At 35.7% G+C, this 25270-nt stretch overlaps 1 long non-coding RNA gene across 1 annotated transcript in view; it reads left to right on the top strand.

Annotated features, from left to right (window-relative positions):
• Positions 1-18378, top strand: part of LOC107690413 (uncharacterized) — a 20095-nt gene extending 1717 nt beyond the window's left edge. The window contains exons 2-3 of the long non-coding RNA XR_001634439.1: positions 1006-1009; positions 18368-18378. This is a non-coding gene — a long non-coding RNA (uncharacterized LOC107690413). The remainder of the gene's footprint in view (positions 1-1005; positions 1010-18367) is intronic.
• The last annotated feature ends 6892 nt before the right edge of the window (positions 18379-25270 follow it).

Raw genomic sequence — 25270 nt, 5'->3', positions numbered from 1 at the left:
TCTGCTTGACTGAAACCTGGCTAAAACCAAATGATTATATTGGTCTAAATGAGTCTACTCCACCAAGCTACTGTCATAAGCATGAGCCCCGTCAAACTGGTCGTGGCGGCAGTGTTGCAACAATATATAGTGATATTCTCAATGTTACCCAAAAAAACAGGATATGGGTTTAACTCATTCGAATTACTTCTGCTTAATGTTACACTGTCAGATATGCAAAAGAGATCTCTCCTATCTCTTGCTCTGGCTACTGTGTATAAACTGCCAGGGTCATATACAGATTTCCTAAAAGAATTTGCAGATTTCCTCTAACCACATAGCAAAAGGCTAAAAAACAAAGTTTTGAACAGAGTTTGGAAAAATGGAAAAAAAGATGTCATTGTTTGTAAAGTGCTAATTGCTGGAGACTTTCACGTTGATAATACAAATGATGCATTAGGACTTTACTGACCTAATAAACTCTTTTGGAGTCAAGCAAAACGTCACCGAGCCCACTCATCGTTTTAATTATACGCTAGATTTAATTAAATTGCATGGAATCGATCTTACTGATATAGATATCATACCTTAAAGTGATGACGCTACTGACCATTTCCTTGTATCGCGCATGCAGCGTATTACTGATATTAACTATATGACTATTGTTCCAGCCACCAAAGACAGATTCACAAATAATCTGCCTGAATTATCTCAACTGGTCTGTGTACCCATAAACACATATGAACTAGACGAAATGACTAGCAACATGGGCACTATCTTCTCTAATACATTAGAAGCTGTTGCCCCCATCAAATTGAGAAAGGTTAGACAAAAACATACTGCGCCATGGTACAACACTATTACTCATTCTCTCAAGAAAGAAACTCGTAATCTTGAGCGCAAATGGACAAAAACTAACTTGGAATTTTTTAGAATTGCATAGAAAAACAGTATGTCCAGCATACTGACCGAGCATATCCGCAAACTCATAGAAAACAACCAAAACAATCCAAGGTTTTTATTTAGCACAGTGGCTAGATTAACAAATAACCAGACGCCACCCGATCTAAATATCCCCTTACAGTTTAATAGTAATGGCTTTATGAATTTCTTTAGTGATAAAGTAAATAACATCAGAAATACAATAACAAATTTAGATTCTACAGCATCTAGTACTTCAGCTTCATTCATCGCACCCAAAGAAAAACTGCAGTGCTTTACAAATATAGGACAGGAAGAGTTAAATAAACTTATCCCTGCATCTAAACCAACAACATGACTATTAGATCCTGTACCCACTAAATTACTTCAAGAGTTGTTACCTGTAGCAGAAGAACCGCTTCTCAATATTATTAACTCGTCGTTGTTTTTAGGTCACGTCCCAAAACCATTCAAGCTGGCAGTTATTAAGCCTCTTATTAAGAAACCACAACTAGATCCTAATGAACTGGCAAATTACAGACCCATTTCAAATTTTCCATTTGTCTAACATTTTAGAAAAATTGTGTCTGCTAAATTTTGCTCCTCCTAGGATCTGTCCTAGGTCCTCTGCTATTTTCAATATACATGTTGCCGCTTGGTAATATTATTCGAAAATACGGAATTAGTTTCCATTATGTTGATGATACTCAACCATAAGATTACATCTCTTTGGCCAAGCATTCAAATAATGCATCTCATAATCTTGTACTGCAGTTATATCTGATCAAACGTACATTATTATTCCTTAGCTTGGGTTGATCAAATCATTTTTGTTTGGTTGGAACAGCAGCTATGCTAATTATGTCTCTATTTGTTTCTGCCACGGGATTGACATCTAGGAATTACACAAGCTTCAGTCTGGATCCAGCCCTTAACTGGCTACCTATTAAGTTCTGTATCAGTTACAAAATATTATTACTTACCTACAAGGCCCTTAATGGTTTAGCTGCTGCATACCTAACTAGTCTTCTACCAAGCAACAATCCATCATGCTCCCTAAGGTCACAAACTCTGGACTTTTGGTAGTACCTAGGATAGCAAAGTCGAACTACCAATTTTTTCTACAAGTTTGATTGCAACATATAATTATTGCTGTTAATAGTGTTCATCGTCTGTTTGATTACGTCATTAACTGAATTTTACCGTACATTTCTGCCATATGTACATCAATTTGAGATAGTCACCACTGATAAGCTACTACTAAATATATTGTAGAAACTTCATTTTCTGTAAAGCTGCTTTGCAACTATTTGTATCGTGAAAAGCTCTATACAAATAAACTTGAATTGAACTGAACTGAATTGAATTGAATTTTACTAACTAACTTGGGGCTTTCAGAAAAAAAGCTTTTGTACATTTTTGGACATTAGTATTTTATTTGGTTTTGTTTTGTTTTGTTTTTCACAACACCCATTTTTCTTTGAATGAGCACATTACAGAGCCTTTCATACATTTTTATACAATACAATAAACAATTACTAGTGTTTGAACATTTCGGGACAAGGCAAGATGATACAGGTCTCTTTCTTAAGAGTGGGATGATACTGTTCAACCATAAGACTTGTTTCATACTCATTTTATTCTGCATTAGCCTAAATTCTGAATTCTAATAGGAGAAAGGATATGTCATATACAGTTGCTGCACATTTCATTTCTTTAAATCATGATGTGTCTGCTCTACGTTTCTTGGGAATTGAAAAGGTGTCTGTTCCACCAAGAAGTGGCGATATCGAGACCCTTTTATTAAGACGAGAACAGATATGGATTGTAACTTTGCAAACTTTATCACCCTTAGGGTTAAATGATGAGGCATTATTTAATATAATGATGTAAAGTGTGTTTGCTGTATATCTAAGTAACAGTGTGATTAAAAATATGGGGATGATATTAAAACCTTGTTAAGATGTGCGGTTTCTGATAACCAATTGTGATTTTATAAACATTATTTTTGTATGTGAATAATGATATATTTTTCATTGGGGATGTTGTAAAGTGTCTTCTATTGTATACTTGAGCCATTGGTATCGATTACGCATGTGTTTGTAATTAGTCCACATGTGATTGTCAATTATACTCATTGATTGTGAAAGTATATAATTATGTCTTGTTTTTAATTCTATACATTTGCCTGATGAAGGTCAGTGGACCGAAACGTTGCGTTTAATAAAGTTTAAGAATTAGCAAGTATTGATAGTGTGCGGGTTCGTTATTTATTTTTGATTCAACTTTTTGTTTGATTTTGTTCCCATGCACCTATCCTCGTTTCAGGTGTGCTGAGTTTACCTTGATTGAGTATTCTGGATTAGCAAGCCATAAAAAACATTATAGAAAAATGAAAAAACAAACATCACCTGCCAGCAATCACAAAATACACCAAACGTTATAACAAAAAGATACCTTACTTAAGTTACTCAGTAGCCTCTATTTCTATATTAAGACACAATCTTCGCAGAGACATCTGACGCAATGGAGGTATAAGATCACAACTTCAGGGGTAATTTGTCTTTGTTAACTGCTTTCCATAAAGTATAATATGACATGGTGCAATACAAAACCGTTTCAGATATGAAGTGGAAAAAAAGCACATCTAAAAGCTAAAATGGTTGATATTTAAGGCAGTTCTTACGATCAATTTAGGTCTTTGCTATCATAGCTGAAACAGTCAGAAAGTGATGCGATAATCAATACGGCACATTTGTGGGATGGTGTCAAAGGGAAATGGCTCAGCCATGAAGAAGGCATGAAGGTTTTAAATGTATGGCTTATGCAGGAATGAAGACTCCTTTGTTTGAAAATTTATGAGGAACCATCCCATGGAGATGTATTAAGTTTTCAGACAATCAGAAATCAATGACTATACAGCCATTAAGAACTGCAAATAGCCTTTGAATTCCTTTTATAATTTTGTAAGATGGTCTGCCGGCCAGTGTTATATGCAGCTTTATGAAAACAGTCAAAGTGTTAAAATATTGTGTGGTCACATTTACTGTTGTTTTAATTCTATTACGAATCCATGTGATTGGAAATTTCACATGAGGGCAAAAGATTTCCCCATGCAAATATCACGCGTTTTTTTTTTTTTGCGGATTTGCAATGTATACCAATAGACATTCGCTTAATTTGAATGTGACTTCTGTGTGAATGGTGCTTTATGCATTGCTACACTATTACCAATATACCATTGACATTTTTTGTCTGCCAAAAAGGTCTGCCTAACATTTAGTCAAATGTTACTGTACTTAAAGTAATAGTTCACCCAGTAATGAAAATTTTTTGTTAATTTACTCACCCTCGGGCCATCCAAGATGTAGGTGACTTTCCTTCTTGAGCTGAACTATAAAGATGATTTTTAGATGAGCCCATGGTCCTTGACGGTTCAGAAAATGCAAGTCATCACTTTGAGAGTCAAAAAAGCTGAAACAGAAAACACAAAATTAAGGCTTGCAGCTCCTGACGGTAAAACAATCAGTGTGTGCAAGAAACTGAACATTATTTACAACATTATTTCCTGTATGTCTTCAAAACAGAAAATAGGGTGAAAATACATTAAAAAGTGGGCATTTTATGTAATCTTGTCAACTGTAGAATAATAAAAAAATAAATAATTTGGGCTTTGGAAAGACTGGGTTTACATGTTCAACAACAAAGAAATGAATGAAAGTGGCAAAACAAATGTGATTACACGCAATGTGGCTCTTTATACTGTAAGTGGCTCGGCAGCTTAAAGTTGTGCTCCTTTTGTTAGGAACTTAACACATGCACAGAATAGACTTACAACAATGATTTGTTTGTGACTGGCATTAAGCAACATAGTAAACATTAATTATCATATTACATTTAAAATATTCAATTAATTCTTAAGAAAATAACAAACCTCAAATGTAAACAGTTAGTTAAGCTTATCAAAACAGGCCTAGATAAAATTGTATTAGTGTGTGTCTTATGTAAATTCATGCCTATTACGTAACATGCACCAACTGTTTTGTTTCACAACTCTTTTTTTTAGTGTAGGCCTACACTGGCTTTGAATTAATTAGTATAGGCTATTTTGTGTACCTTGTCTCTGATAAACTGGACAAGAACCGAGAAATATCCAGGCAATGAATTTACAAGTGGTTTTCACACATTATATTTACATTTTACACAAAGCTCTTGGGAAATGTGCCATACAGATTAGTTAATACTTAAAGTGTGTTCTAAAATTCTTAGAGCGCTAGAGAATGCTTCTTTTTCTCATTTAATTTAACATTTTTTTCATTATAAATTATCATTTCTGCATAAAAATGTGAGTGAAAATGTATTTTAAAAGCAAAAAGAAGTCTAAAACCGCCAGTGAATGTTTCTACTCTGCATACATATGTACATTTCGGCATAAAAATGTAAAGTGAAAAATCAGACCACTAGAGGATCCTTCCTTTTTTTTTTTTTACCTCTTTTAAATTTTTTTTTTTTTTTTCTATTATAAATCATAATTTCTGAATAAAATATGAGTTAAAATAAGTCTAGGACCACTAGTGAATGCTTCTATTCTGCATATAAATGTACATTTCTGCATAAAAATGTGAAGTGAAAACTGTATTTAAAAAGTCTTAGACCACTAATTTAAAATATAAAATATCCTTCTAGCATAAACATAGGAGTAAAAAATTTATTTGAAAATCTAACATGCATTTCAGAATTTGGCTATTTTGATCAGTGGCCAAGAAATAGTGCAGAAGTTCTGTTTATTTCCAGGTTTAAATGTGATTCGAATGTGGTCTCAGACCTTTGAAGCCCACTGCACTGCACTGCTAACTTAAGGCTTTACCAAGAAACCAAGCTCTGCTTTTTTTGAAGAGACTGCCTTTTATTCAAAAGTAACACTGTGTATTAGGCCAACAGAGAGAGCCTGATGCACTGATGTTCCCTAATAAAATGTTTTATCGACAGACACAGAAATGTAAAAAATAACCAGTGGATATTACTATTAATATTTTAAAAGCAGCACGCTGTGGAGAGACCTTTATGGCAAAACTTTAGAGAAGTGCACTTCCATCAGCTCTAACTCTGGCAGCCTCGTCTACGGAGCCACTGCCTTTAAGCAGAAGACAAATGATACCACTTTCCTCTGTATGTTCAACAGTGTTAGCGCACAGAAGGGGGCATTAAGGGGGTCTTAAGTGTAGTGGAGGATGCTGCGGATTCTTCTGGACTGAAACATCCAGGGGGAGATGAACAATAATGAGGTAAAGTAGTCCTTTGACCTTCATCACTGGGATGATCGCAGTGGACTCCTACTATAGGGATTGTGTTGGAATCTAAAACAGTAGACTATAACCACTGCAACACTATAAGCAATGCAATGCAGAAAGCACAGTCGAAAACAGAGTTGTGCTTTACAACTTCAGATGCTCTCTGCCCATGCATGAGAAAGAAGTCAAACAATGCATTTTAAATCATGTATGAATCCAATAATCTATTAGGGAAAAAAGTAATGGATTGCTTATTACATTTCTCACACGATTGCTAAAAAGATTGCACTGGCAAAACGAGAGAGAATGCAATTAGCACGGTTACAACTTATCTGCAAAAATGAAGTGTTTATTTCCCTCACATGAAGCCTTCCTCTCCAGCACAATTTGAATTCTGTGGCATAAATCTTGACATGTTATGTAATTCACTAGGGATGCAAATTTATATCAGTACCATATCAGTTAGTGGCCAATATTAGTGTTTTTATTTATCATATCAGTCATACTGGAAATATTTCGGCCAAAACAAAGATATGTAATTATGTGTTTCTAGTCTCTAACTGATTTTACATTTAGATTACTTTATTTTGCAATCATCTACAAAGTCAACTCTTACTTAAAGTGAATCCTTAACAACATTAATACTATTAAATATCAAATAACCATTTTTCATACTGTACATTATAATGTTGTGATGTTTAAAATTACTTGTAGCATTTAAACCTTTGTTTATTGTTTTTTTTGGGGGGGGGGGGCTGCTTTTTCATTTTTATACAAAATGTAAAATTATCCATCTATCTACCATAAAATCAAAATAACTCTTGTCTTACTGCAATTTTATTGTGATACCAAAAATGAAAATAAATTTTGTGTTTGGGTTCCAAAATTCTGAAAATGTTAAATTAAATTCTCATTTAATTTAAAATTTTTTACATTATAAATTATAATTTCTGCATAAATATATGAGCGAAAATGTATTTTAAAAGTTAAAAGAAGTCTAAGAACAGCAGTGAATGCTTCTATTCTGCATAAATATGTACATTTCTACATAAAAATGTAAAGTGAAAAATGTATATAAAAAGTCTTAGACTAGTACTAAACACTTTTAATTTATTATGGAATATCCTTTTAGCATAAAAATTTGAGTGAAAATATATTTGAAAATCTATGATGCATTTCAGAATTTGATTACTGGTTCTGGGCCTGGTTCTGGTACTGGTTTATTTACAGGTTTAAATGTGATTTTGTATCCCAGGTTGTTTAAAGTGATACCAAAAGTGAAAATTAATTTACTCACCCTCATGTCGTTTATGACTTTCTTTCTTATGTAAAACATAAAAGAAGATATTTTAAAGAACGATGGAGGCCAGAACAACACTGGATCCCACTGACTTTCATTGTTTGGACAAAATATATATATATATAATTCTTTCAAAATATCTTCTTTTGTGTTCTACAGAAGACAGTCATACAGGTTTGGAATGACATGAGAGTGAGTAAAAAATGACAGGATTTTCATTTTTGGATGAACTGTTTCTTTAACGTCAGCTTCCTTGGTAAAGCTATCAACAGACCTTTCTTCCCTGCTCCTCAAACTATTATTTTTCCAATGGTTAATATTAGCAGGAAAGTGGAGAGAAGCTAGAGTGTATGGAATTTTGTTCTAATGAAAAACTATTAAAGAGTTTCCAAATACAAATCAGATTATTGGATAGGCCCAAATGAAATATAGTGAGTGCTGCTCTTAGTAATATTGTCTTTTAACCCTGCACTGAAATAACTTGCAATAACTTGCTCTATTACCCTCACATGAACCTGCGCAAACAGAAATGATTGAACTCAGCAGGACGGGGGGGTATTCTCTGTGGATGCCACAATAGATGACCCAGAAAAATACTGAATCCCAGGAAGATCACAGCAATCATCACCTGATCCTGTATCGATCCGGTATTGTAGGTTTCATTTGTTTGCCATCAAAGGAACCCAAATAACCCATCTGGTCCCCCAGCAGAATATTGATCAGGTGGTTGCGAACAGATGCAGGTGGTCACGAAGATTCAAAACTGGCAACATCCAGGTTAATTTTCCATGAAAATGGCACAAGTAATGAAAAGTAAGAGGGAATGAATGGATTCAAAGGAGATTTCTGGCGAACATGGAAAAATATGAGAGTGAAAACACCGCAGTACAATTAAAAACACTGAGGACAAACCTCCACAGCACTGTGCCACATGATCAGGGATGTCATCAAAAATCTCCCTTAGTGATAGACTGCGCTGCTTGAATATGGAAGTGAAAACAAGAAAAGAACCTTGATATATTTTGTTTGAAGCTAGTACATCTACGTTGTACATTTTCTCAGTGTGCTGAGGACATCTACTGGTACCACATTTGTTACGTGATCGCTTTTCTTACTCTGGGCTACAAGATTCAGTTCATCAAAGCTCTCAGCCACCATAGCAATACAATTCCTCAGCAAATGACTAAGGATGAACAGCCGCCTCAGTTGATTTGTGTCCTCTGCCCACCCATCTCGCCCATGTTCCACTGTCTAACTTGCTAAATGGTGTTATATTTTCTAGCTCTTTTTCTGAATGCACGAGTGATTTGTTGCTGTCTCTCTCTCAGGTGAATGTGCAAAGTGTAATACAGACTTATGGCTGCCGTGTTCCTCTTCCCTGACATGGCAAAAAATTCTCTGCTGCTCCATTTATCAAAGCTCCTCGCACTGGCACCGGCTTTAAAATGACCTTTATTAAATTTATATTTTCCTGCAATGCAGATTGAAACATTCATTGTCTCCTCCTACACACTCTGTGCCTGCCGTAATTTTTATAGCCTCTTTTAGAACATCGTTCATTTTCCCACAAGTTATTCTCCCACAAGTATGTATGCGCGCTTCTCAGAAACATACATAATAGGCTTTGTTGCGCAACATCAAGGCTGCACACATGGCCCAGATTTTCTGTCAGGGAGCTGAATGAAATACGATTACCCCTGGCACCACGGTGGCCTTCTGACTTAAGCAGGCATGGAAAATGACATGGCAGGTGAGTAGCGGCAGGTTTTGCACACTAAAATGTGCTTTAGCTCCTAAAACAAGTATAAAAGTTATAGGAAAAGTTCACTCATTGCTGTAAATGTACTCACTCCCAGGCCATTTCAAGACCGTCACCAATGGATCTTCTGCAGTGAATGGGTGCCATCAGAATGAGAGTTCAAAGATCTGATAAAAACATCAGTGATTGATTTGTTTCTTACAAATACACAGGTTTTGGTTCCACAAGACATTAAATGATAGACTGAATGGAACTCTCATTCTGACGGTACCCATTCACTGCACAGGATCCATTGGTGAGCAAAAACGTTTAGTGCTTTTCAGGAAAAAATCCGGTCTAGTTATGCCCGTTTATTTCCCAGATTTCCAATCACAAATATTCATTGTACAAACTAATCAGGAAAAAAACAGGTCTAGTTATGCCCGTTTATTTCCAAGATTTCCAATCACAAATATTCACTGTACAAAGTAAGCACTTCACCATTATAGTTTGATGCATATGATGCTGCTACACTAAATTAAGTGCTACCAATTGCCAAACATTTGACACATGTATACAAATTCAGGAATAAGGAATATTAAAATATTCATGAAATTATGTGGTTTTGCTCTCTACTAGCATCTATGATACAGTATATTAGGATTTTTCTCAGATATACGGATTCAATTTTCTGTTCCATTTGCAAGCAATTTGCTTTAAATACGCAATAAATGCCCTTGGATAATTAAAAACAAGACAATGTCACCTTTTGGCAGAATAACAACAAAATAAATAAATAAATAATTTTTAAAAAGCCTAGGCATTGGTATCACATTCATTACCGGCCAGCAAATTAATTATGAGTGTACTAATTAACAGTCAGATTAACCAAGCGAATGGAAAACTGCAAGAAGTTACAGGTTACATTTAGGCTTTGCACTGTAATCCTGCGCATTTTGAATATCATTTTGGTTTTACTTATACATTTGTGAGCAACCTGATGAACCGTGTTGACGCAACTTGATTTTCCAGAGAGCAACTTGTGCTTTAAACAGGGATAATTCACCTAGAAATGAAAAATTTCTCATATTTACTCACCCTCATGTTGTTCCAAACCTGTATGATTTTCATTTTCTTTTCTTTTTTCTTTTTACAGAACATTGGGTTCCATACAACACTGAACCCCACTGACATACATTGTATGGACACACACACTCTTACTGACAACACATTTTTCAAATGATCTTCTTTGTGTTTCACAGAAGAAAACAGTCCTACGGATTTGGAATGACATGTTAGGATGCTATGAGTAGAAGAGTATTGTATTTTAATCAAAAACTCAATGCCAGTTTCTTTTCTTTATTTAACCACTTGAATCACAATAAAATGATGTTACTCAAAAGTTTCAAAAGTTGTGTGTGCTCCTCAAAACGTTCTGTGTGCTTTTACAGAAAAACAAGTGGCATGCCATGAAAAAAATACAGAGCAACTCTGAGAAAAGGAGCGATAATTTCCGAACTCCTTTAAAAACTCCTTCAGCAATCTTCTCAAGAAAGCATAAAAATCATAAGTGCAGATATTGATTGCTATAGTCTTTCTGATTCACTGAACTGCCCAAGTTCAAGGTCTTTATAAATTAAAGGCTTTCTGGAAAAGTCTGAGATTTTCAGTCAGTTCTTGGAAATAGAAAATCCATTCAAAATTTGCAGGCTTTTTCCATCATAAGAAACATGGCATTGTGGCCTGCATCTTCTTTTTCTTAAAAACCACACTTTAAATAAATCTGTAGTCTCTCTGAACATTTCATTTCTAATCTAAAGACAATTTGAATTATTGTTTTGCCTCTGCAAATATTTGCACCATTCGTGTGGCCTTGTAGAGGTGGTAGATTTGTCACTTTGCAAACCCACGCTCTTTCATTTCACATATGCTACAGGAATATTTTAACATGTTAAAGCCAATGCATCATTTTCTCATCAAAATCCAAGTGATAACTGCCATTATAACACATCAATAACACAACAAATCTCCAATCACAGTTACATTTCAAGTGTTGTTCTCATTAAAGAAAAAATAAGAAAGAAGGGAAGGAAAAACATCTTATAGGGTGTATTCACACCTGCCTTGTTTGGTTCGATTGAATCGAACTCAAGTTCGCTTCCCCCTTTGGTGCGGATATTTTGGGCAGGTGTGAATACAGCAATCACACTCGGGTGCGCACCAAACAACCGTACCAAGACCCAGCTGAAGAGGTGGTCTCGGTCCGCTTCCAAACGAACTCTGGTACGATTGAATGGATGAACCAATGAATGGATGAACTTAGCACACATGTTGTTTTGTTTAAGTGAAGTGACGTGACATGTGGCCAAGTATGGTGACCCATACTCGGAATTAGTGCTCTGCATTTATCCCATCCAAAGTGCACACACACAGCAGTGAACACACACACCGTGAACACACACCCGGAGCAGTGGGCAGCCATTTTTTGCTGCGGCGCCCGGGGAGCAGTTGGGGGTTCGGTGCCTTGCTCAAGGGCACCTCAGTCGTGGTATTGAAGGTGGAAGAGAGCGCTGCACATTCACTCCCCCCACCTACAATCTCTGCCGGTACGAGACTCGAACCCGCAACCTTTGAGTTACGAGTCCAACTCTCTAACCATTAGGCCACGACTTCCCCCACAATTTCTGGTTCACCTGCAAAAAGAGCAGTGTGAAAGCGAACCGCACCAAACAAACAAAAAATCAACTTTGTATTTGGTCTGGACCAAAGCAAGTGAACTAGCGGACTTTCCTGGTGTGAAAACACTCTATAAGAGCAGAACCTACTTGAACCTCTACTGAATTCAAAGTAATCAGAAAATAAAACCAATGGAAAACCAAAGTACTCTCTAAGCACATATTAAAACCAACAAAAAAATATACAATATAACTACAACACTTGCAGGAAAAAAATTACCTCTGCTCTAGCTTGTTTCCTAATGAAACTTTCTAATAAGCCATTTAATTTTTTTATGAATTGCTAGTTATATTCCTTATTTGTATTGCTTCGGATAAATGGATAAATGTAAATGTACAAGTCATTCCCATTTTCAGTTAAAATGTATTTCAATGAAACCAGCCCAAAGTGGCATAAATGGCTTGCAACAGGCATTTTGCTTATTCTTAATGTTCTATAGAAAAAGTTTGGCCCCAGAATAGTTTAAGGGTTAGTTTAAATAATTTTTTCTGTTGACGTGCTTTATTGTATTCAAATCTGAGTATGCCATTCATACATGAATTTCTTCCAAAAAAGTGAACAAATGTCACTGTTTTCAATACATTACTGACCAACCCCAGCAAATCTGGCTCAACCAAAAGTGTGGGTTTGGGGCAGAACCATCTTTTTAGATGACCAACGGGAGTATTCAGGAAACACGTTTAGAAACAATCATTATTTTTGAAATTCAATTTTGTGCAGTGTTATTATTGTTAAGTAAAATAAAATGATTAAAAATCATTTTCTGAAATTTAATTAAAATAGAATAAAATATAAATATTAGGCTAGATGAAAAACTTAAAAAAGCTGAAGTACTAAAATTACTTGTAACTGAAATTAAAAATAATTTAAAAATGAATTAAATTGACAAAAGCACATAAAATTACTAAAATGTAAACTACAGGTACATCTCAATAAATTAGAATGTCGTGGAAAAGCTACTTCAGTCTGTGTGCATTGAATTTATTTAATACATAAGTTTCACAATTTGAGTTGAATTACTGAAATAAATGAACTTTTCCACGACATTCTAATTTATTGAGATGCACCTGTAAAATTAAAATATTTAAAATATTAATAAATACTAATAGTAGATAAATAATACTTTTTTTCAGTACAAAATACTGGTTTGGTGACACAGAAATTGCATACTTCACCTCTAACAAAAAATAAATAAATAAATAAATAACTATCTTCCTCTAAACTGTAAAACTGAATTAAGGAAACTGGCTTTCTCTGGAAATACTAAGGTATATTTTATATAGTATATGGTCTAACACAGAGATTGATGAAAAAACAAGTCATTTAATGAATCAATCACTTTCACAATCACAGCAGATAAAGAGGCATCTGGAAAGGAAGTACGATGAAAAGGCATTTGATATATTGAATGAGCGTAATAAACAGAAAGTCTCTATATTTCCACCGCCTCATCACTGTGCTCCATACAACAACCGCTCACACATATGCGTCACAAAATTAGAGAAAGAAATTCAATTGAAGGAATACTGACTGCCAGGAAGAAATTGATCAAGTGAAAATTAGCCCACGAGTGAACTCTCAAAAGATGAGGACTGGTCCATATGTGTAGATGTCACCCTACTGTCTAGCAGCACAAAAACATTACCTGGAGTGCCAGCAATCTTCTGATCGCTGACGGAGAGAGGCAAGAAGGATTCCGCCAAGTGTAGGGGCGATGAGAGCGCTGTGCCACTTGCTACAATATTGTCTGATGGCAAATGGATGACACCATTTCTATTCAGAATACGTTCTGCCAGTTTGTTAATGAAGACTTCTGGGACAGTGGGTTGGAAGAAAGAGAAAGCATCTCAAAATCTCCAAAAAAAAATAAGAACTTGAACTTAATTGGTATAGACTGTAAAGTGGAGTGAAGTGGGATAGAAGCAGCTCGTTTCTCAAGGCCATTTGAATTTGTGCCTGGGCTGTCGAGACTGAAATATTAATTGGTTATGGGTGAGTGGGAGCAAATGGCAGCTCTGAAGGCGGGTACCAGAGTAAACAGAAAAATCACACGCTTGGAAAGACACATCATGTAGCACTGCAGACGTGATCATGGAGCGGTCAGGTTCATCTGGACAATAATCCTTCCTGTGATTCAGAGTAGATAAAGTACAGCGAGGTGTTATTGTGAAGTAGACAGTACATTTCCTCTCTTCTGAATGGTTGGCTCACTTGAGCTCTTTCACTACTGCTGTTCTACATTAGGCTCCTGGCTTCATTTGAAAAGGACAAGGGAAGTGCAAGGGAACTACAGAAGGAAGTATAGAGAAAAACCAAACCAACCAAAACACTGCTTAAAAAACCAAGTGAACAACTCTTGATTGTGTACAATTTAAGCGCTTCACTCACTTTGCTGTAAAGACTGGTTTTGTGATATAAGCTACAATGGGATTTAAAAGTAAAAAATTCTATTTTTTTTTCTAATGCAGTTTTTTTTAATCACAAAATGCAGAAAATGGATGATTAATTACAGTGTAATAAAACTGGTAAAATGATCCATGTCTCAATTTGCTTATATGGAAGCTTGTTAAAATTAATACAAATTTAAAAAGGTCATTGCAATGGCAGGGTAATTCTGACTTTATTTCTCACAATTCTGAGTTCAGAATATAAAGTAGCAACTGCAAGAAATAAATTAGAATTGTGAAATAAAGTCCTAATAACCTTTTTTATTCTGTGGTGGAAACAAAATTGTGAGATAAAATCAGAACTCAGAGGGGAAAAGTCAGAATTACGAAATATCAACTCAGAATTGTGAGTTGATCAACTCGCATCTTGCAAAAAATCGTATATCTTGCCATTCTGACATTTATATCAGAAATTTTGAATTTATATCTCGCAATTTTAAGTTTATTTCAATTTTAAGTCTCACAATTCTTAATTTAATTGTGAGAATTGCAAGAAAAAGTCAATTGTGAGATAAAACATCACAAATAGGCCTACCTTTTTTATGTTTTTCATTCCATGGCGAACGGGCTTCCCTAGAAATCTGAAATAATAAAAAAAAATTTAATCCTGCTTATACCCTTTTTGAGATTTTTAATGGTGTTAGATTAGTTCTCGTTAGATTTACCAAGCCAACAGAATAAACTTAAGTTTTGTATAGAAACTTTGTATGGAAAGCATAACAAACAAACTACATTTCAGCAGTTAACCCTCAGTGTGTATCTGAACAATCTGAAGTATTTGAAATATATCCAAGTCCCACAAGATAATGCTGCAGGCAAGTTTTGGCATTATTAGACCTTCACAAACCAAGACTACTATAACAATTCACCTTCCTGCAATCCTTTTATGTGTGTTTTCTGCATGCAGATGCCAGCTCTCTTTTCTCAGAGGACATTTTCTCAGTTTTTACTCCGCCTGTCACTTCTGCCAAAGCACATCAAAGTCTTCTTTCCATTAATCTAAATGGTAGCCTCTCTGTCATGGTTCAGAAGTTAAAAGTAATGGTTTATGCGAGGCATTGAAAGTGATGAATTCATTACTTGAGACGCAGAGATAAAAAACTCAAGCAAACAACATAGATATTTGTGTTATATGCTCATTACGGTAATGAGGAATTTGAAATTGCGCAGGCTTTGTGTTTTAATTTGAAATGGCATGCAAGCACACACACAAACACCACAACAGAATGGAACAATATGGGTTACTCTGTAATTGCTTACGCTCATTCAGAAAGCATTACATCAAGTTTATAATACTTGTTTTCAATTTTGTTTTGAACAAAGAGGCATTTATGTGAATATGAAGTCTGTTTTAACAAGCGCAGTTAGAATTACAGCCCTTGTTTTATTGACGAGGCAGAGCAAAAGAAAAAAAAAACAATCAAGCAAGCTCAGCCCAGATGAGAAAAAATAAAGCAGAAGTAACGTAATGCATTACTTTCCATAAAAAGTATCGCAATTAGTTACTTTTTTAGGGAGTAACACAATATTGTAATGCATTACTTTAAAAAAGTAACTTTCCCCAACACTGCTTATACAGTGCTCTGAAAGTACACACAGAAACATTAAAATATCTCAAACCCAAAATTCTGATTCCAAATCCAACTAAAACAGGATTTTCACTATTCTGCAGCCTACTTTCTGAGACCGATGACCTGTGTGCAAAGCCCATGGCTGCCCCATAAGCACTTTATTGATCCGCTCCAGTTAACATTAGCATAGAAGCGCTAACGTACAATTAACACTCCCACTCAAGGGTCATGAGCGACTGCCATCTTTGAGGCTAAATGCAGGTTCTAATAAAGTCAGCAGGCTATGAGATCAAGACATCCAGCCCACACGCACACACAAACCTGCTCCATTTCTGTTTGCTACATCACTTCTCCCCGTCCATAAACACATTTCTTTCTCTTTCCTTTGGCACAAATTTCCATTCAGATCTATTCACGAGTTTTGGATTCCGGTCTCAGGGTTGGCAGGATGAGAGGAAGGCCACGGCCTTTATCAATATTACATTTGTGCAGGAGATTGCGCTGCATTCAGCAAGAGAATAGATCTCAAAAGCCAATATAGCGAGCAACAGCTAACAGCCTCTCCAAGTGACTCACAATACAGTGCCTAGTCAAGCGCTTCACTGCAGTCTGCTGATGTTATATATGCTGGCTGTTAAAATATAAATGATATGCTAGACTGAGCTGATGTTGCTCTTCTGCTTTCGGGAGTCTGTGTGAATGCCACATTAGTCGAAATTTCTCCAGAGCTATTTGGCACAAATGTAATGTCACAATGTGGCTCTTCAAAAAGCAATCTGGATCCATGTTGTTCTAAAAAACATATACCACAGGCTGTTTATGTACTTGTCTGTGATGTTTGTGAAAACAGATGCTGTAATCATATTGTAAATCCACAGAGCTGACGTTCTTATCTCTGTGCTCTGAAACGTGTTTTCTAGTGGGAAAGCGGGGTAGTATAAACCAGATCAAACTGTTGAATGCTTGAATCTGATTGGCGAACGTTCTAAGGTGTGCGATTATTTTCAAGCAAACGCATGGTTAAAGTAGTTCCAGGCCAAATGATTTCAGTTATTTCAAAGGTCCTTACAGTTTACAACAGCAAAAGAACCAAAAACCCACAATGACAAGCAAATAAATAATAAAAGGATAGAGTGAAATTAATCCTACACGCAACAAAAACCTGACGAATTTATTGAAATACAACATCTGAACAATGTGGTAACCATAGTATAAGCGGAATAATTCTCGACAGGCGGTTGAATTATAAGAAAATAATGCACACCTGAGGTGGTGATGCTTATACCTTGGGTGTGCATTATTTTCTAATAATTCAACCGCCTGTCGAGAATTATTTCTTACCTCTTCAACTCTGGTAGTCAGAATTTCCTATTTCCCATTTGGTAAAATCTAGACTGCCAACTCAAAACCTCAAACGGCCATCCACAACATTTCCCCTGTGTTTAGATTTAGATTATCTTTGCCATCATCTACATTAACACTTATTTACTGGATTATGGGATTTTTCTCTTACTCAAACACATCTCTTTAATTCAGAAGGCCTTTATTAACCTCCCAGAGCCGTGTGGAGCACTTTCTATGATGGATGGTAGGGATGCACTGAAATTAAAATTCTTGGCTGAAGCTGAAACCAAACAAAATTAAACACTGGGCCAAAAGTCAAAGGCCGAATAGCAAACATGGTTTTTCACATTTTTTTTCCATGTATTTTGCCCATTTTTTTTCACCATTGTATAAAATGTAATCGCCAAAATGTGCTTTTCATTGTTCCGTCTTGCTTTTCAAAGAATAATCAATTAAAAAATAACAATTTAAAAATATTTAACACTGAACATTTGTTAACATTCTAGCAGACATTATACCAACAAAGCACAATTTAACTTAAAATTAATAAGTTGGTAAAATAAAAAAATGTTTTGGAAATTTTTGAGACCCCCTTTTTGAATCAGGCATGTGATTGGCTAGAGACAAAAAAGAAGGAAAACTGAACACTTTGAGCAGCAAATCAGCATATCAGAATGATTTCTGAAAGGTCCTGTGACACTGAAGATTGAAGTAATGATGCTGAAAATTCAGCTTTGATCACAGCAATCAATTACATTTTACTATATATTCACATACAAAACAGTTATTTAAAATTGTAATATTTCACAATATTACTGTTTTTGTGTTTTTTTTTTACTGTACAAATAAATGCAGCCTTGCTGAGCAGAAGACACTTCTTTCAAAACATTAGAAAATATTAGATACCAATTTGAACATGTGAATATTAAATTAAATGTATGTTGTAATTATTAGTATCGTTATTATTGTCTTATTTTTTATTTTATTTTACAAGAACAACAGTAAAACTACAATACTAACATTTATGAATGTTGATGGAGTTCTGGCTTTTTCTCAGCTGTTTTTTTTTTGGCGGAAACCTGCAGGGAGACCTCAGTGCTTCTTTTTGTTGACAAAAGCAGATTTATAAATGATTCTCATTACGAATTTGGGAAGATGCACTCATCAAAGACATGCAATGCACTAAACAGTCTAGCACAGTTGGTGCTTGTAATGATTTTTGCGTCTTTTAAATCCTTCCACACTGCCGACATGTTTGCTGCATTATAAAGAGTGCACGCCTCTCACTTTATGCTGGTTGCCGTTTGATCGCGTCACCAAAAATGTCATTGTTCGGTACAATTTATTCGGCCTTTTCATATAGCTTTTTTTTTTATTTTCTATTTTTGGCCAAATAATTTCAGTTGCCGAACATTCGGTGCATCCCTAATGGATGGACGCACTTTGTTGGGCTCGACCCAATTCACTGCCATTATAAAGCTTGGAAGAGCCAAGACATTTTTTAATATAACTCTGATTGTATTCTTCTGAAAGAATAAAATCATATACACCTAGGAAGGCTTCAGGGTGAGTAAATTGGGTAATTTTCATTTTTGGTTGAACTATCCCTTTAAGATATAGCTCTATCTAATCAACAATCGATGGATAGAACCAAGCCTCCCCACCATTTTTTTTTTCTTTTTGATAATCAGTTCCACTCAGATGTAGGGCCTATGTCAAAATACTGAAGAAAAAATCTGTCACAACTTCTCTCACATCACAAGTTTAATATCAGTGCCTCCCTTAAAATAAAACTGTATAGTAAACATTTGCAGACAGGTGTGATATTTATACTTCAGAACAGATGTTAGTAATGCATAACATTGTTTATCCTTCATAATTTGGGTGCTACGCGATTTATTCCTAGACAGTCACACTCCTGCAATGGTAAAAGTAGTGATTCAATTGTGTTTCCTTGCACGTAACCTTCCAAGAACCAAACGCCTTTATCATGGGAAGTTGGAGATATCGAGTAGGAATATCCACATCTGACTTTGAATGGAACGCAGCAATAGCATTTCACAGGAATTCTACCTGCCTGAGGTAAACCCATTTTCTCTAGAGTTCTTCTGAAACTGCCTTTCAAAAGAAGCACTCTATTTTAAAATGTGCCACAGAAACACAAACCATCTGCAATTATGCAGATCAAAGTCAACTGGTAAATATCATGTCCCTCTCAAAGAGCTGTGGTATAGATCGGTACGCTACTCTCACACATTGAATATTTTGTTCGCAGGACTCATTCATCATCAAACTCTTTGAAGATCAGCAGGTGAGGAGGCTGCCAGGCTGTTTAAAATGCAGCACTTGCCTCCGGTTTGTCTGCGCGCCTGACATCCTGTTTGCTTTTAACTCTGGCGTCAGCCTGGGGACAAAGCGTACACCTTCACATTTAAGAGAAATAATCCAGTAAGATCAGCTTTACGAACTCTCGAAAACAGGAGGATACCAGTTTTCACACAGCCTGTTCGTCTATGTTTAACTTTTTAATAGCCATTCTTTGTAAGACCTGGAGCCATTCCATTATATTACAAAAACAAAACTTCTATCCAATCTGCGCGCCTGACATCCTGTTTGCTTTTAACTCTGGCGTCAGCCTGGGGACAAAGCGTACACCTTCACATTTAAGAGAAATAATCCAGTAAGATCAGCTTTACGAACTCTCGAAAACAGGAGGATACCAGTTTTCACACAGCCTGTTCATCTATGTTTAACTTTTTAATAGCCATTCTTTGTAAGACCTGGAGCCATTCCATTATTTTACAAAAACAAAACTTCTATCCAAAGAGATAAGCTTTGGTACACTGTCTAAACCTCAGATCACAGCATGAACTGGATATGCAGTCAACTAAATCTGTTTAATTGTCTTCATTTTTTGTAAATGGTGTTAGTATATTTGACATTGTTTCATTCTGCTAATTTCAACCACAAAACCCCGCACTCCAAAAACATGTCAGCCAATCCGATGTCAGCAAACACTAACAGGCACACTGACTGACAAGAAAACAAAACATGGCCTTGGGCTGTCACAGAGTGTTATTTCTCATGACAACCATTTCAGTCATATCTGTCAGGTAGTAGAGATGATTTATGTGTGGCATTCCAAAAAAGAATCACTTACAGCACTTAATTATCATCAAAGATGAACATGTATGAAATATCACCAATCAGCAAAACACGTTAAAAAAAAAAAAAAGTTAATCAACGCACCAGTGGCAAAAACATGTAAGATTAAAGTGTGAAAGATTTTTTATGTTAATTATTGTAGATTGGCAAGTTCAGTATTTGCAATTACTGTGTTTCAATGCAGACAAGAAAAATAGAATCTGCATGTTATTTTAAATTGCATTTAAATTTAAACCGCATTTATATATTTGGCAGACACTTAAATGTAATTATTAATATATAAAAACATGTTAATATATACGTACACATTACACTATGAGTCTCAACCACCCTACTTGCTGAATCCAGTATTTATACACACACACAAAAAACATGATGAGATTAAATGTAATTAAATATTTCAATCAACTAACAGCCATGATTACATTAAATACGATTTTATATCCTTCTCTGATCCCAAACAATTGCCAGACACTTTAAACTGAAGGACAGCACTCACCTCCATCCCCAAACAACATTACAAGGTTGAATTATGTTCCTGACAAGGAGAAACGCTCAGAAATCTTTAAACAAAGCAAAAAGGAGAAAACGGTACTGCTGGCAAGTGATGTCCAAATTATGACATACTTTTGGATTGAGGGTTGAGGGTCAAATTCTCCGAGGACTCCAATCTGCCAGGTCTCAGTTGAGGCGGAACCAGTGTCCCTGCTGTAGAATTACCCTCCAGACCTGGGCTGTCAGCCACAGTACATTCAATTAATTCTAAACCATATGGAACCTCATTACAGCGCTGAGGTTTGGGAAGAACCTGAAGCCCTTCAGTGTACTCTACCATAACTGTCACTTTCCTTTCTGAGGGATGTCAAATGAGCAAAAGTCTCATATATGGCTGTCAACTCAATGGTGCAAGTGACATTTGTAAGGTCGAACAATGCTCATAATGTTTATCTAACGTTCCAGGTTACACTGGTTTACATTGGTTTTAGTTCTTGTGAAAGACTTTTCATGAGAATGTCATGATTATTTTATGGGTTTTTTTTTCTTTCATTACATCATCTGATAGCTGTATAACATACTAGCCACTGCTATACATACACATATATTTAATGTATCAGCAATTTGTTCACAGATGTAATTATTTGCGTGAGTAGAAAGTCAATGCAAAGACACGAATAGAAGCAAATTCGCACCGGGCGACAGGAATGACTCAAATTTTGCAACACGTTTGCCGCAAACATATGATATTCGCCTCAATCACATCTTCCGTGCAAGTTGAAAAATTTCAACGCAAGCAGAAAGACCTTATTGACACGTCCGGTTATGTCAGAAAATGTTTTTTTATTGTTTTTATTTGCACAAGTGATGCGGAAACAATTTGTGAATAAACTAGAGCAAGTAACACACTGCAAATATTCGCTTCGCGTTTGGAGTGCACACACCATAATGGTATGTGCACACCAAAAGCTAATTGAATTATTTCCGCGAGAAGATTAGATACAAAGTCAATGCAAAGATGAGAGTAAATGTGGATTCATGCCGGGCGATGCAAATGACGAGAATTGGGCGATGCAATTGCCGCCATATTCTCCTCAATCGCATCTTCCACACAAATTGAAAAATGTCAACTTGAGTGGGAAATCCGCATAACGTGTTGTCGTGCAAGACAATTAGCGAAAAGCTTATTGACACATTTGGTTTGACACATCCACTTGTATCAGAAAATTTAGGAGAGCATTATTATTAGGGATGCATCGATCCGATACTCAGTATGGGTTTCTGCTCCAATACTGGCATTTTCTGCCGGATCGGGTATCGGTCAGACGAGACTGATCCAAATCCGGTATTCTGCGTATACTACTGTGTTACAAAAGGCACAAAAACATTATAAAGCACGAACGAAAGGCACAAAAACATTATAAAGCACCATAAAGTTTTCGTGCACTATATTTTAAGTGTTCTGAAGCCGTTCCATAGTTTAATGTGAAGTATAGATGAATATTTAACTGCGTGTCGCATTCGGTTACTACAGTGAAAGCGATGAAACTCTCTTCAAGAGCGAACAATAACTGAGATTTAAAACTGTTAAAAGAAAGGCTCAATAAAATATCGCACAGATATAATACACTACGCAATATCGCTTCCCTTTCTTATGCGGAGCTCTGCGCGCTGTGACTCCGTGTTGCTTCAAGTGCATCATTCTGCGCACGGGATGCGCATAAGCGCTTTGTGCCGCTCTGTATTGGAGCCATAACCTTTCATAATATACTTTTGTGCAATGAAAGATTATTAATAGTCGTTTTGTTTTGTTCTGTTCTATCTATCATATGTTGCTGCCTTCATTACTGTGCTATGCATTTAAAAGAAATGTCTTTTAATTGTATAGTATATTTTATATATATATTTATATATATATATTTAGGCTACTTGTTTTTCATGAATGTATTTTACAATACAAAGATCAATATGTAAATTTTACCAGATTTAGTCCTACACTTATTAACTTTTATTTGTTCCCCACTAAATAATGTTGTTTCACTAAATGTTTAGTTAAATGTTTTTATAAAATTATTATGCACCCATGATTTTTCTAGAATAACTTTTGCTGCTGAATTATCCACTAACCTAGTTTATAATAGTATTTTTTGTCATAGATTATGTTTTTTTCAATTGTTATTTTTCATTAAAATGAAGTTCAGGTCAGGTCAACACACAGGAGTATAGAAATTCTACATTGATTTTTTTTTTTTAAACTGCGCTGGTATCAGATCGGATCGGAATCGGCCGATACTCAGAATTTTTGTTATCGGATCGGTTCTGAAAAAATGGTATCATTGCATCCATAATTATTTTATGTTTTATGTTTTAATTAGCACAAATAATGCAAAAAACATCCCACAAGTAATCTAGAGTGAGTAACGCAATGCGAATATTCACTTTGCTTTTGGTGTGCACACACCATTACAGACGGTGTACAAAAACACAAACTATAAGTGAATTCTAAAAGTGAGAGACTAGTTAATATGCAAAGAAACACAACATTTCTTTGACAGCATGTTAAATGGGGTGCAAAAATAAATATAATGAATACAGAAAGGCTATAATATACTGAAGCTGCAGGGAAAAAAATCATAAAGACTGTGACTATGGTGATTCAGTTAAAGCCTGCACCAAAGAAGGACAATTACATCTTATAAAGTAGATGTCTGTATATCACAGAACATGAAAATCAATAGGCATTCATTATCCAAGACACAGGGGGCCAATGTCCGCAGGGTGAAAATTCAATCGGCCTCAAACTGTTACAGCAAAAGATTTACACCTCCTCATCTGGACTTTCAGAAACATAGTACATCACCACACATCTAACAAACAAGACAACAAACGACTTATACTGTAATGCTTTAGAGTTCACTTCTATATCATAACGCTTCAGTTTGATCCACACACCCCAGGCAATGTAGCATAGCAAGAGGAAAAAGTGATAATGTTCTGTAGGAAAGAGTTTTCGTGATTGCATAACAAAATGGTTTCTATCATTATGAACAATACTGCAATGTCTCAGTCCGATGGGAGTCAAACTCTAAGCAGTTTTGGTTCATCTTTAGCGTTTTCTGTGAAATTCTGTGAATAGTCCCTCTGGAATTTAGCCTGGTGAAAAACAATTAGTCATGCATCTGACTGAGATCTTGGCAACAGTGATCTCAGGAAATGTGTGATATTTGAGAAGCTGATTATGAAATCACCCATGGGTTTTCAAAATAGACTTAATAAGGTTTATTAAAAATCAAAACCTCATCTGCCTGAGACATGATGAATCTCACCGGCTGCATTCATATGCCAGCATAAAAGCCTTTGAAGTGCACTCACCATCAGATATCAGATTTCCTGTGGTAATTTCTTAGATGCTTCTTGAGAAGCTACTATCTTTGTATATTCAATTTATGAGTGTACATTTATCAATTTTGGCTTTGGGACGTTCTATATCAGGTGCCTCAAACTTGATAGGTGTCTTGAATTAGCTTGTCAAGAATAAAAATCTTTCTGTCGGGACTAATTTATATTAATAATTGGCTCTTCGTAATCTTTCCTCAAAAACTGCTTTATTCTGTTGATGCGTGCTCACTACTATAATTTATATGTTTCCCTTAATCTTATTAAAAAAACCATAAAGACACTGCAATTAATTTTAATATAACGTATAAGGGGGAGGAGGGACTTAACTGAGAACAAGCGCTAATGGACACAAAAAGGTATTTCAGTGATACTAGCCGCTTTCTTCCAGCTTCTCCATCTCTGACACCTTCAATAGCACGTCAGCTCTTAAACATGTTTGTGTTGCCCTCTGCCTCCATTCCTGCAAGGCCAGAGACCCAAGTAATGAGACGGATATCCCATCCCATCGAGCTGACTTCAATTCTGTGGGGTGGGAACACCCCAATAAGGCTTCTACAAACTACTCGCTTCAATCTCCGGCAGCCATTTCCAACTTATCAGGAGCCATTACCTGCCTGGTGCTCTGAAGGGTCAAGGACAAGCAAAGAAACATTGCTTGTTTATTCTATAAGGACAGCCAATAAAGCAGAGAGCTGCTAGCAAGCTTTCCCCAAGCTTCAGAAAAGAAAACCCAGTGAAAATGATTGCTGTTTTCAGATCTGATGTTTTTAATTGGTGTCATGATTTTCTGATCAAACATGAAAATGCCGTTAGATAGCAATAACACTACGCTGTGATGTTAAATTTAACACTGTTAAATAGAGACTTCATTTCCATTTCTGCCA

This window comes from Sinocyclocheilus anshuiensis, unplaced genomic scaffold, assembly GCF_001515605.1.
Source record: "Sinocyclocheilus anshuiensis isolate Anshui unplaced genomic scaffold, SAMN03320099.WGS_v1.1 scaffold609, whole genome shotgun sequence".
NCBI classification, from domain to species: Eukaryota; Metazoa; Chordata; class Actinopteri; order Cypriniformes; family Cyprinidae; genus Sinocyclocheilus; species Sinocyclocheilus anshuiensis.
Note: the sequence above shows the minus strand (reverse complement) of the source record. Positions and strands in the feature narration are given on the sequence as shown.